The sequence below is a fragment of the Felis catus genome, chromosome F1 (assembly GCF_018350175.1).
Source record: "Felis catus isolate Fca126 chromosome F1, F.catus_Fca126_mat1.0, whole genome shotgun sequence".
NCBI lineage: Eukaryota > Metazoa > Chordata > Mammalia > Carnivora > Felidae > Felis > Felis catus.
Window position 1 is genome coordinate 16,179,259 of NC_058384.1, and position 14,677 is coordinate 16,193,935.

The 14,677-nt window shown below is 37.9% G+C and overlaps 1 protein-coding gene and 1 pseudogene across 4 annotated transcripts in view; one reads left to right on the plus strand and one right to left on the minus strand.

Moving 5' to 3' along the window:
- RABGAP1L (RAB GTPase activating protein 1 like) overlaps positions 1–14,677 on the plus strand; it is a 762,235-nt gene that overhangs the window by 46,547 nt on the left and 701,011 nt on the right. The gene's annotated exons all lie outside the window — the stretch shown is intronic.
- On the minus strand, positions 183–898 carry LOC101097368 (annotated as a pseudogene).

Consider the following 14,677-nt stretch of genomic DNA (forward strand, 5'->3'; position numbering starts at 1 on the left):
GAATTTCTTGGTTAGGTTATCAGATTAGAAATATACTCCCTCCCGTCCAAAAGTGTGCGTGCACGCGTGCGCACACACACACAGATAAAAACAACCACAAGCTGTCTGGATCACTATCTTGATGGCTCCAGCTCAGGGGATTAGGCTCTATTGTCAAGGGAGTCCCCACTACCCTACTGGAATTAGACATAATTCTTAATGGGGTATTTGGAGGGACCCCAAGAGGTGACATGTGTGGCAGACACCAAGTATCGGGCCATGTAATGGTATCCACTGTCCCCCTTCCCCCCGCCCCCAGAGGGGCAGGTGTGGCACAGTAGCCCCTCGCTCAGCAACAAGAGGCAAAGAGTTGCTCTACCTAGAAGGAGGAGGCCCCCAGCTCCGGCTTTTGGGCCTTGAGCATCCATGGGTTGTTGAAGTCCCGGATGATGGTGTGGGCTGTCCAGCAGATGGGGATCGGGGTCAGGACTTCTGAGATGACAAAGATGATCCCAGAGAAAAGCATCAGACAGGCCTGGACTCCTTGTCTTCCATGCAGGTGGTACCCTTGGCTCTAGTGAGGTGGACCAACGGACCAAGGAGAGCCAACAGGAGGGTGATGACACAAAGGGCGCAGACAGTCTGCAGGTCCTGGGGCAGCGTTAGCAGTGAGTTGTACACTTTGTACTGCATCTGGCCTGTGCTCTGCACCATGCAGGACATCCACGGCCCCTCCCATGCCACCTGGGCCACCATGGTGATGTTACTGATGAAGGCAGTCACCATCCACAAGGGACAGGGCACAGAATGCAGGAGCATTCATCCAGCCAAGCAGGGTTAGGGTGATCTGCAGGGTCTGCAGACCACCGGAAGCCACAGCAAGTTTAAAGTTGAGAGGAGATGCAAAGGAGCCCACAGGGATTTGTAGGAGCGACCGATATTATATATTTTAGAGAGACATTGTATAGTGGTTAAGACTATAAACTGAGGAGCCAGATTGCTTGGTTTCCAATTCCTGCCATGATACTAGTGTCTTTGGGCAAGGCTCTTAACATTTTGTGCCCTAGTTTACACATCTGTAAAATGGAGATAATAACAGACTTATTTTAAGGTAGAATTAAAAGAGTTGATGTAAAGTGCTAAGAATAGTAACTGGTATAGTTAGGAATTGTTTTTATTATAGACTTTATTACTATTCTCTCTTCAGCTTCCTCCCCCCGCCCCGGAATTGTTATTTTTTAAATTTATGATTGCCTCTTTGGGATCTGATCTCATATTTCTCTTACCTCAGTGTTTGTATTTCTTAATTTTTTTGTCGAATCTAGGATAAACATTTGATTTTTTTGTCTTGTTTCTTTACTAATTTGTTCTGGTGGAATATCTAATCCAGACCTGGTGTGGTTTTGCCTTTGTTAATCATTTTATTTTGTCTCTGTGCAATTTCTCCTAATCTTCCTTCTTCATAACTTCCTGCTCTAGTTTCACGTATATAATTTTGTTTTGAGCGTCAGTTAGAAATTTTATAAACATGTTTTCCTGTATCTTATAGTAAATCTATTTCTGAAGAAATTTGGTTTATTTAGTCAAGTGTCCATAATTTGAATTGTAGTATCTTTTTGGATGTGAAGTTTTTTTCTTCTTCATTTTTATAGTGGAAAATCTCTGTTAGCCCAATATGGGTCATAACATAAGATAGAATTTGAGATGTATTATAAGAGATGGATCAAACTAAATCTTTAAATAAGTTGAAGGTAAGTGATACTGCTAAGACTCCTGTAATAACTGAGCCAGGGTTCATAGTATCATAAAAACAATAAATGATAGTCACTAATATGTATTCAACTTTTTTTTTTAAGTGCCAGGAAGTATGCTCAGTGCTTTTACATGCATAATATCATTTAATTTTACCCCAACAACTCTTAGGTGGATTATTGTTTTTGCTGTTTTAAACTTGATGAAGTTGAAGGTTAGAGAGATTTACTTAAGGTCATACAATTTGTAAATGGTGGAGGCAGGATTAAACTCAGTTGTGTGTATGCCGACTCTATTGGTTGAGGGCTTAACAGGTTTTAAGGCCTTAATTGTCAATATTTATTAGGGCTTGAACTCTTATAAGTAGGTTTAGTCCCAAACTCAGACACTGCCCCATCTCACCCATGGTGGATGGTGGGAGCTGTGTTTAGATTCCTCTTGGTGAAAGAATTCCTCAATGCTCCATTTAATATACTTTGAAAAACCATGGAATTTGTTCACTTCTAAATTTGGGTTATTCATAAATAACTCCTCTGATGCACACAGATAATCCTTCTCATTGCTGTACTACTTTATTACTTGTTTCTTAAGCAGAACACAGTACTGCTGATGTCTTGCTTTTAAAAAATCTGTTGTGGTCTATATAGATATTCTTGGAGTTCTGGGCATATGGTTGGCACCTTTTCCTGGAGAGCAGAGAACCACAGTTTGTATGAATGTATTTTCTGTTTTTTTTTTTTTTTTAACAATTTTAAGATGGTTTTATTAATTTAAATTTTGAGAGAGACATGGTACGATTGGGAGAGGGGCAGAGAGAGAGGAAGACACAGAATCTGAAGCAGGCTCCAGGCTCTGAGCTGTCAGCACAGAGCCCGACGTGGGAATCCAACCCACGAGCTGTGAGATCATGATCTGAGCTAAAGTTGGACATTTAACTGACTGAGCTACCCCAGGCTCCCCTATATGGATGTATTTTCATTGTTTGCCATATTCCCTGTCACTTAATAATTGTTAGTTGAATGAGTACTGTATAAATTAAATTAGATAAGGAGGTTCCAATAGTGTAAGTCCTTCAGGATGGGCATATTTAATGCGGTTGAATATGCATATCACAATCAGCTAGGATCTTTTTTCACAATACAGATTTTTTTTTTTTAAGTTTATTTACTTAGAACAAGCTCGGGAGGGGCAGAGAGAGAGAGAAAGAGAAAGAGAGAATCCCAAGCAGGGTCTGCCCTGCCAGCACGGAGCCCAATGTGGGGTTCAAACTCACAATCTGTGAGGTCATGACCTGAGATGAAATCTAGAATTGGATGTTTGAGCAGGCACTGCTTCACAATGCAGATTCTTATTATGACTAGTCCTTTTTCCTTTTCCTATCCATGATATTTGGGATTCAGGAAAAGAATGGTTCTAAGAGGTCGAGTATATTTGGAGACTGTAAAATGATTGAATGTTTGTTTTTTTTTTTTTTTTTTTTTTTTAACGTAGGCTCCATGTCCAGCACAGAGCCCAACGTAGGGTTTGAACTCACGACTCTGATAACAGACCTGAACTGATGCTTAACTGAGCCACCCAGGCGCTCCATTTGAATATTTCTTTTCTTCTTCTTGTTTTAAAGTTCATTTGAGATGGAGAAAACATGAGTGGGGTCAGCGGGGGAGAGAGGGAGAGAGAATTCCAAGCAGGATCTGTGCTGACACAGCTCAGAGCCTGACATGGGGCTCGAACTCATGAACATGATCTGAGCTGAAATTAAGAGTCAAATGCTTAACCAACTGAGCCATCCAGGTGCCCCTGAATAGTTCATGATGAATAATTGCTGCTTTTTTTTTTTTTTTTTTTGATATTTAGGTGTTTGTGCTGTAATGATTAAAATGTGTATGCGGTTTAGATCTTGTTTATAATAACTTTTAAGGGTTTCATGAAGTAATAACACATTATTGTCTAGTTCATTATGGAGTTATTTACTGTATTAAACCAGTCCTATAATGACTTTGCAGATTGTGATATTACTTTTGTCTTTTAGAACAGGAGAGACAGGTTGAAGGACTTGACTTAACGAGAGCAAATTTACGATAGGTGAATTTTTAACTCTTTGAAATGTGGTATAGTATTTTGGTTAATTAAGGTGATTGTTTAGGTTACATGAAAACAAATCTTTATAAAATGAAAATATTTGTAGTAATTAAAAAGGAATGAGATTATTTTGATCAGCAACAGGGTGCATTGTACTGTACTGGGAATTAATGGCATAAAAATATCTCTGGTACCTATTTCAGTTTGTTTTTATTAAGAATTTGAGATTTTCTGGCAAATAAGAGTAGAGGCAAGAGAAAAATCAAACTAAAATAGGTACTTGAGATGTTTTTATATAAGCTCTTATGTAGGTGGTAGCTAAAAATCTGGTATTCCTAGAATGTGAAACACATATATCACATCTTACTCTTTGGCACATTAGCAGGATAAGCTGGCATAAATAACAGCTTCTTTTCCTGATGGGAAAATTTTATGCCTTTTTGTACTTTTAGTCCATTAGATTTTTATCTCTACTTGAATGTGAATTTAAAGAAACCGAAACATTTATCTGTACACAAGCTAGATGGGTGGCTCTAAAAAAATTGTTTTGATTGTATAACCCCATAGGCTAATGTCATTGGACTAGAGCAGACTTAATTAGCTGGGGAGATTGTTGAAACTGGTTCTAGAGGTGATAGAAATTATGTTTTGAAGGATTCAAGTTTTGTGTATCTAGTTTATACTACCTTAGCATTTCTAAGATTTGAGTTTTCTATGCCTTAAAATTTTTTTTATTTACTTGACCTTTTCTGGGATTGAGATAGTGTTTGTTTCTTGCTGTATTTGTTTTCTAGTCAAATTGGTTCTTTATATTTTTATTACTATTCCTTCTAATTATGTTTCAGTGTTATTTGGTACATAAAATTTCAGCCACATTTTCTTGTCCCTTTTGATTATATTTTGCGTTTATATGAATGACCTTTGTAGAATAAAGTATGGTGCCTTTTATCTTGTTGAAAGATGAAAAGCCTTTTGAGGTGGTCCCCTTTCTGTTCCAGTCATTCAAATCTGAGATCACTGTGCTATCACATTGCAGGCCATTTTTCCTTGACACTGAAGGAGGGCCTCACTTTGGTCATTTTCTTTTGTTTTAATTTGCTGTTGTCATTATGGAAGTTTCTAGGAACTGTTCTTTAATTTTGACATGTACTTTATTTTTTTCATCATATATTTGGGTGTCACGTGCTAGATGCTAAAGGAAATACAGGCTTTGTTTTTGTGTTTTTTTTTTTTTTTAACTTTCCATACTATTATTTATTTTTTTCTTCTATTTTGGCACATTTTAAGCATATAAAATACAAATTTCAAGCATAAAAAATTAGGGCGAATGATATAATATATAATCCTGTAATCTCTTATCAACTTTAGCAGTTATCAAATGATGACCAATCTAGTTTCCTCTGTGCCCACCCAGATTTTATGAAGCAAATCTCAGACATCATGTTAATTTATAAATATTCACTATGCGTTTCCAGAAGACAAGGATTCTCTCATAACAATACCACCATTTTCATACTCTCAGAAATATTAACAATCATTTCTTAATATCATTGATTTGTCACTGTTCTCATTTTCCTTGCATAGATGGGAAATTTGGTGTGGAGGTCTCTAACATTTTAGTTTACTGTCTTATTTATTTTTTATTTTTTAAATATATATTTTTAATGTTTATTTTTGAGAGAGAGAGAGAGAGAGAGACAGAGAGAGAGACAGAGACAGACAGACACACAGCGAGAGCGAGAGTGAGCCTCTGAAGCAGGCTCCAGGCTCTGAACTGTCAGCATAGAGCCTGTCCTGGGGCTTGAACTCAGGGACTGCGAGATGATGACCTGAGCTGAAGTTGGAGGCCTAACTGAAGTTGGATGCCTACCTGACTGAGCCACCCAGGTGCCCCTACTGTTTTCTTTTAAAAGTTACCTCAGGGGCACTTGGGTGACTCACTTGGTTAAGCATCTGACTCTTGATTTTGGCTCAAGTCAAGCTCTCTTGGTTGGAGATGGAGCCCCATCCACATCTGGCTCTGAACTGGCAGTGTGGAGCCTGCTTGGAATTCTCTCTCTCTGTTCTTCCCCAACTCGTGTGCACTTGTGTGCACTCTCTCTTCCAAAATAAATAATCTTCTTTTTTCTTTTTAAGGTTAATTTATTTTTGAGTGAGGGAGTGTGAGCGGGGGCGGGACAGAGGATACAAAAATGGACTCTGTGTTGACAGCAGTGAGCCTGATGGGAAGCTCGAACTCACGAACTCTGAGATTGTGACCTGAGCTGAAGTCAGGTGCTTAACCCACCGAGCCACCCACATACCCTTAAAATAAATAAATAAACTTAAAAAAAGTTACCTCATTATATCTTAAACCTGTGGAAATTCTATATAATGACAAGTGTATGCTGGTTATTTACCCAGTGAAAGAAACTGTCAATGCTGTTATCATCCTTTAGAGGTAAAGTTCTGATCAGGCTGTGGGGTATTAGATGGCTCTTTGGGTTTTAGGAACTTTGAATTTACTCACCTTGGGTAATCTAATTCATTTATTCTGCAAATATTTTTCTGTCTGCTATATGCCAGACATTCTTCTAGGTGAATAAAACAAATATCCTTGCCTTTGAAGATGCTACATCCTAGTGGGAGAAACAGACAGTAAACAGTAAATATAATACAAAAGTAAATCAGATTGTATGTTAGAAAATAAGTGTTCTGGGAAAGAAAGAGTAAGCAGATCAGGATAAATGGGGGTTGGAAATTGGTGGTGGGGAAGCAGTATGAGATAAGACAATAAGGGCAGGTCTTTCAAGAGGATGAAATTTGAGTAAAGGTGTGAACAGGGAAGTAAACATGTTAGATATCTGGTCGAAGAGTGTTCTGTTTTGCAACAGCCAGAGCAAGCATGTCAAGTGGTTTAAGAGAAAGCAAGGAGCTTGTTTTAGATGGAATTGAGACTACAGGGGGGAGAATTGTAGGAGATAAGTCACAAAGGTAAGGTAAGATGGGGTGGGGGAAGTGGTGAGGAGGGGTGACTTTATAGTGCAGACATGTAATGGCCTTGAAGGTCACTTGGCTTTTATTATGAATAGGATGGGGGAGCCATTGGAGAGTTTTGATCAGGGGACTGGAAAGAACTAAATTAGAAGGATCATTCTGGTTGCTTTTGAAAATTGACCATAGGGGAGCAAGTAAAGAAGCAGAGTAGTTTTGAAGGCTTTTAGAATAATATAGGTAAGAGATGATGGTAGGTGGGGCTGGGGCTTGGTGGTGGCAGTAGTAGTGGTGAGAAATGGATGATTTCTGGATGTAATTTGGAGGTAGAACCAAAGTAATTTGCAGATGTTGTAGATGTAAGGTGAGGGAGTGGAGAGAGAGAGAGTTTGAGGAAGGACAAAAAGAGAACAAGAGGAGTAGCATGACTGATAATTTTGTCCAGAGTAACTAAAAGGGTGGAGTTGCCATCAACTGAGATGAGAAAATCTGCAGGAGGGTGGTGTGGAGTGAGGATAGGTGGGTTAGGGGAAAGGTTGGAAGTATGGTTTCTGAGTATGTTGAGTTTGAAATGTCTCTTAGGTATCCATTTGGAGGAGACTGCTATGTAACTATGCTTGCCAAATAACATGTTGAACATCAGCAACAACAGTGAATGCTTGTTAAATTAACTGGAAGAATCTAGTTAATGGAGTGGCATTAGAACCTGGGGCTCTAATACTCCTATCTCTGCCCTCAGTGTGCAGCAAGTGTACTGTGGCTTGTGATCCAAGATTCAAAGGCGTGACAACTACCAAGATGGAGATCAACATGCACATTCAACAACATGAGAAACTGTCAGATACTGGATTTCTGAGGACTTATTTTTTTTTTTTTTATCACACCTTGCCTATTTTAAACCTCAGAACACATTTAAAAACATCTGCCAGTAGGTGGGATAGTCAATAGAAATGGTTATGGAGTCATTGAATAACTTGTTCTTCTAATTATATAAAGTATCTTCGGGTTTTGTTTGCCTCGTGAGAGTGCAAATTTGTAAAGTAGAAAAATCTAGTACTAGAACAGTTTTTACTTTGAATTTTTCCAATGAACAGGGACTTAGTTTATAGTTTATAGTTTCAATTTAGCAAGGACCCTCTTCCCTTTTGCTTTTGTAGATGCATGGCGTTATATAATAGAAACTCTTACGAAATGTTAGGTACATGTCAAAATATTTCCTAAATATTAAACTTCTTCAGATTATTCTGTACCTTTATGTTTGTTTTATTTGTGCAACACAATTTGGAAGTCCTTTTTTTAGGATTTCAAAACTTTTTTTCATACTACTTAACTTTCCTCGTAAGCACCCCATTGAATCATTTTACTGAAAAGATTAGAAAGTAGTCTGAAGTATAGTACCTCTTCTTTGTTATAAATTTACCAAATCAAGGAAAAAAATGCCTCTTCTTGAAACCTAGTTAACTTGAGGGGTTTTCAAGAACTCTAATTCTTTTATGTGGCTCACTAATTCTTGCAGAACTAGACAGAGATAAATGCATAAAACATACAAACGTTCACACTGTATGCCAAGAAGCATTTGGATTTTATGTATTTAAATTTCTTCTGAGGGTTAAAAGGTGTTAAGTCAGGCATATCTCAGAAACATTCAGTGTTATACTAAACCCAGAGGGCTCTGTGCTTCAAAGACAGAGATCAGATCTTTGTAGACTTAATAGGAAAAGAAAAACAATTAAAAAATATCACTTGACTTCTTTTCTTTAGTTGTGTTGGTGCAATGACTGAGGTGTCCTTCACTGCTGATCTTGTGTGGTTCAAATCTCTTAGTCTTTCTCTTAACTGTAGGAACCAGGTCTGGTTGCCAAGTTCACGAAGTTTTGGTTGCTACCTTGATTCTCTCTGCTATACCCAACAAATTGGTAATTAGCATTTCCTCTGTTAGTGCCAGTTATTGTGGCGAAACACAGTAAACATGAATTCACTTCTTTTTCCTCTTAATTCTGATTGGTGTTATATTTTGGTATACTTTGATAGACTGTGTTATGTGAGAGCAGAAGAGACAATTGATTGGAATCAAATGTTTGTAATAGTGTAATAATTACCAGTCTTTGGAAAGGTAATATGCTAGTAAATAGATTTCTCAGTTGAGGATTTCTACGTTTTGTTTCAGGCTCTGTAACTTGTTAGATTATTTAATTTCTCTGTGCTGTAGCTTTTTAAAGAAATATTTGTTCTTCAAATATTCAGAAGATAAATGATGTGTAGAAGCTAGAGCTTAGAGATCTTGGAGATTAACTAGTCCAATACCTTATTTTCAGATAAAACAAGTGTGTTCATAGAAGTGAGATGCCTTTTCTCATGGATACATTGGGCCAGAAAGAACTGTGATATGTGCTTTATACAGTATCATACAAGATACCAAGTGTTAGATGGTGACCCACATATCACAAAGCTTCGGTTTTATTATATCAAGGGGGGATATAACTATACAGTGGATACTTTAGTGATGAACTCTTCTGTCTTGTGATGATTTTTTCCCCCCTTGACCATATGCCTGTATCTGCTGGGCACAAAACTGATTATTAGTCTTAAGCCAAGTTTATGGGACTCTGAATTGTACAGACCTTGGTTTTCCAGGAAGTAAGTGACTATATAATTTTATCAACCTTACTCTTGAATAGATGGCATATATAATAATGGCAGAAAAACCAAGAGAAAAATATAAAATCAAATGCCATTAAAATTTTGAGTATATTTTCAAAATATTTTTTGCTGGAGAGGATGTGGAGAAACGGGAACCCTCTTGCACTGTTGGTGGGAATGCAAACTGGTGCAGCCACTCTGGAAAACAGTGTGGAGGTTCCTCAAAAAATTAAAAATAGACCTATCCTATGACCCAGCAGTAGCACTGCTAGGAATTTACCCAAGGGATACAGGAGTACTGATGCATAGGGGCACTTGTACCCCAATGTTTATAGCAGCACTCTCAACAATAGCCAAATTATGGAAAGAGCCTAAATGTCCATCAACTGATGAATGGATAAAGAAATTGTGGTTTATATACACAATGGAATACTACGTGGCAATGAGAAAAAATGAAATATGGCCTTTTGTAGCAACGTGGATGGAACTGGAGAGTGTGATGCTAAGTGAAATAAACCATACAGAGAAAGATACCATATGGTTTCACTCTTATGTGGATCCTAAGAAACTTAACAGAAACCCATGGGGAAAGGGAAGGAAAAAAAAAAAAAAGGTTAGAGTGGGAGAGAGCCAAAACATAAGAGACTGTTAAAAACTGAGAACAAACTGAGGGTTGATGGGGGGTGGGAGGGAGGGGAAGGTGGGTGATGGGTATTGAGGAGGGCACCTTTTGGGATGAGCACTGGGTGTTGTATGGAAACCAATTTGACAATAAATTTCATATATTAAAAAAAATGAAAAAATGTAAAACAAAACAAAAAAAATATTTTTCATTTAGGGGCACCTGGGTGGCTCAGTTGGTTAAGCATCTGACTCTTGGTTTCAGCTCAGGTCATGATCTCATGGTTCGTGAGTTTGAGCCCTGTGCCGGGCTCTGCACTGACTGTGCAGAGCCTTCTTGGGATTCTTAACTTTTCCCTCTCTCTCTACCCCTCCCCCACTCATATTTGTGTTCTCTCTCTCTCTCTCTTTCTTAAAAATAAGTAAATAAACTTAAAAAAAAAATTGGGTGCCCAGGTGGCTCAGTTGGTTAAGCATCCAACTTCAGGGCAGGTCAAGATCTCGTGGGCTGTGAGTTCAAGTCCCATGTTGGGCTCTGTGCTGACAGCTCAACACCTGGATCCTGCTTCAGAGTCCATGTCTCCTTCTATCTGCCCCTCCTCTGCTCTCTCTGTCTCTTAAAATAAATAAACTTAAAAAAACATTTTTTAAGGGGGTACCTGGGTGGCTCAGTTGGTTGGGCACCCGACTTTGACTCAGGTCATGATCCAGTGGTTTGTGGGTTCAGGCCCCACATTGGGCTCTGTGCTGAGGGCTCAGAGCCTTGAGCCTGCTTCGGATTCTGTCTCCTCCTCTCTCTGTCCTTCCCCAGCTTGCACTCTTCCAACTAAGCCAGCCAGACACCCCTTTAAGTGAAGGCATTTAAAAACAGGTCAATGAATTAGTCAACCATTGCTGTGGCAATGCTACATAACAATGCTGAAATGTTTGCTGGCTTACAAAACAAATATTTAGGTTTTTAACTCATGGGTCTGTGGGTCTGGAGGGAGACTCTACCTCTTTCTGTGTATTGGATTCGGGTCTTTTTCACAAGTTGCATTTTGAGTCTTTTGGCTTCTTGGTCCACTATCATCATCATCATCTTCTTCCTTTTTTTTTTTTTTTTAATTAAAAAAAATTTTTTTTTAAAGTTTGTTTATTTTGAGAGAGAGAGAGCACAGTCAGGGGAGGGCAGAGACAGAGGAAGAGAGAGAATCCCAAGCAGGCTGTGTGCCTCCAGCACAGAGCCCGATGTGGGGCTCGAGCCCACGAAACTGTGAGATCATGACCTGAGTCAAAATCAGAAGTCAGATGCCCAGTTGACTGAGCCACCCAGGTGCCCCTCTATTGCCTTTTAAACCATCCTTTGTAAGTACCACTTGTATTCTTTTCCTCTGGTAATTATTTCAAGTAAGTCATTTCTCCCCTTTTGTTATTTCATCAGATCAAGTATACTGTTTATCTGGGGAATTGTCAACTTTTTATATACTATCTTCATTCACCTAGATTTTTGTCCTTATATTTACTATATGAAACTTATTAAAATATATCTTTTATGTCTTTTTGCTTGCATATAATTATATTAGGACTTATTAGGTTTCATGTGACAGATACTCAACTTAAACTAACTTATGGGGCACCTGGGTGGCTCAGTTGGTGAAGTTTCTGACTTCGGCTCAGGCCATGATCTCACAGTTTGTGAGTTCAAGCCCCGTGTTGGGCTCTGTGCTGACATCCCGGAGCCTGGAGCCTGCTTTGGATTCTGTGTCTCCTTCTCTCTCTGTCCTTCTTTGACTTATACTCTGTCTCTCTCAAAAATAAATAAAAAAAAAAAAATTAACTTATGCAGGGGTGCCTGGGTGGCTCAGTTGGTTAAGTGCCGACTTCAGCTCAGGTCTAGATCTCTTGGTTTGTGAGTTTGAGCCCTGTGTCAGGCTCTGTGCTGACAGCTCAGAGCCTGGAGCCTGTTTCAGATTGTGTGTCTTTCCCTCTCTCTGCCACTCCCCGACTCACACTCTGTCTCTCAAAAATGAATAAATATTTTAAAAAAATTTATTAAACTAACTTATGGAAAAATAATTTATTGAAAAGCATATTTCATAGAATTAAAGAAATAGTGGATTTACCAAGACTGAGGTTTGGAACAGATAGAGCTATACCTCAGGATTGTCTCAAACAAAATGGTAGGGACTCGACTAAGACTCTCCTGCTTGTCTGGCTTTAGGATATACTTATCTCTTTCATTGCATATTGACCTTCTTCATATGGGGGAAAACATGGCTACCAACAATTCTTAGTTTATCTAAGAATAACTGTCATGATGAAGTCTTTGGTCACCAGTCCAAAAATCTTAGGAATTGGGTTAATTGGTCTAAGTAGTTTGGATTCAGTGCCCATCTTTGGAACTGTTTGGCCATGGTGTTGAGGTTTCTATAAAAACCATGAGATTTGAACAGAGGGAAGGCTTATTTTCAGAAAAAAAGGTCTTGAGATTATTGCTGGACAAAAAAAAAAAAATAGGTATCCACTAAAGTAATGTGAATTACTAAGGCCTTTTTGTGCCCCTTTGTGCAGGAGTATACTTGCATACATCTATTCATGTTGGTGTGGCTCTTGCCTGAGAACTGGAATAATGGATGGACTGTTTAGTAAATAGGAACTATGGTAGTTTTTTTTTTTTTTCCCTCAAGACTGGATGGTTTTTTTTTTAAAGCACAGAATAATTATAGTTGGTAAATGTTGTTCCAGATTATTCATGTCTCTTTTCTTATTGTAAATTAAGACTATTTCCTGTTTCCAGTGTTGTAACAGGCCTACTATAGTCATTTGAATTCTCATGCCTAATAGAACTTGCAGCTTATCTTGTCCAATTTTGACTCACACTCATATATTCAGTGTTCTATTTTAGTTCAAGAGCTACTTGAAAATGAATAGGTGCAAACACATAATCTAAAAGCAAGAAGCTGGCTAACCACATTTGGCATGAAAAGAAATTGGACCATGTGCACCACGATTTTATACTTTTGAATGTGTTCAGTTATTTTGGGAAGAAGATAGCTTCCAGTTAGACTCTGCTAAATGTTGCTACACTGTTTCTAGTGTATATGTGAAAATTGTAGTTTTAGGCATCCAAGTGAGGTGTTAATTTAAAATATATTGCTCATTTCACAAAAATGATGTGGACTTAAAGTGAGAATTAAAAGCCATTTCACTGGGTAGAATTGGTAGAATTGCTATAGGTGTGGGGATAAGCATGTATTTAAGTGATTCAGTCAATCAAAAATATTTATTGAACTCCTGTGAGAAGGGAAAAAGGGGATGAATAGAAAAAACATACATCAGATTTTCTGTAGGACTGATAAGTTTCCTGTCCCTTATTCTCTTGTACCTTTAAAATGCCTAAAGAATAAAAATGTGTATGCCAACACTGTAGTTCCCAGTATTTTTTTTTTTTTTTAATATCTGAAGAGACATAACATTTTTTTTGGTCAGATTTTACAGTCTAACTTTTGGATTATAATAGCGTAGCCTTTTAACCAAATGCCTTTAAAAGTCGTTTTGCTTTTGTGCACTGTTCTGTTTTACATGCTGAGTTGAAATGGATGTATTAGTCTGGAGTTCATAGAACAGTGAGCTCCGTATTATTTAAAAGACCCCTGCAAGTTTTCCAGCTGCTCTTTCTTTTGACTGGAAGAAATAATAGTAGATTGCCATAAAGAGAAAGTAACATTAGCATATTAGCATATTGCTAATTTAATAATTTATGTTTTGAATTGACTTGTGAAATGGAATTCTTCAGCACATCACATGGAATGAGAATCTTAAGATTAAGTGACTTTAGAATTCATTCAGTCCAACTTCCTATCTGATGCGGGAGTCCATTCTGCTACATCCAAGATAATTGACTTGTTTATTAAGCAGATATTTTTGAGCCCATGTTATCTGTGCTGGCACTGTGCTGGGGATGTGTTGGTGAGTAAGATAAAGATAGACATGGTCCCTGCATGTCCCCTAACAACTTGTAGTTGAGTGCTCAGTTGGTCATTCAGTCTTAGCAGGTAGGGAAAAATCGACATGTTGACAACATTGAGCTTCTAATCCATGAACATTGAGTATCTCTTCATTTATTTAGATCTTTTAAATTTCTTTCATCAGTGTTTTATAGATTTATTACTTATAGATCTTATATGTATCTTATTAAGTTTATGCCTAAGTATTTCATCTTTTTGTGATATGGTAAATGGTACTGCTTTTTTAAAACTTCAGTTCCAATTGTTCATTGTATGTAGGGAAGAAATCGACATTTGTTTACATTGTATCCTGTGACCTTCCTATACTTATTAGTTGTAGGAAGTTGTTTTCGTTTTTGTAGATTCTTTGGGATTTTCTACATAGATAATTATGTAATCTGTGAATAGAGACTGTTTCATTCTTCCTTTACGATCTCTATACTTTTATTTATTATGGTGTTGAATCAGAGTGGTGAGAGAGGGCATCCTTGTGTTCTTCCAAGTCTTAAGGGGAAAGTGCCCAGTTTCATAATTAAGTATGTTAGCTGTAGGTTTTTTGTAGATACTCTTAATCAAGTTGAGGAAGTTTCATCAATCGCTAGGTTGCTGAGAGTTTTTATTTTGATCATGAATGAGTGTTGGAT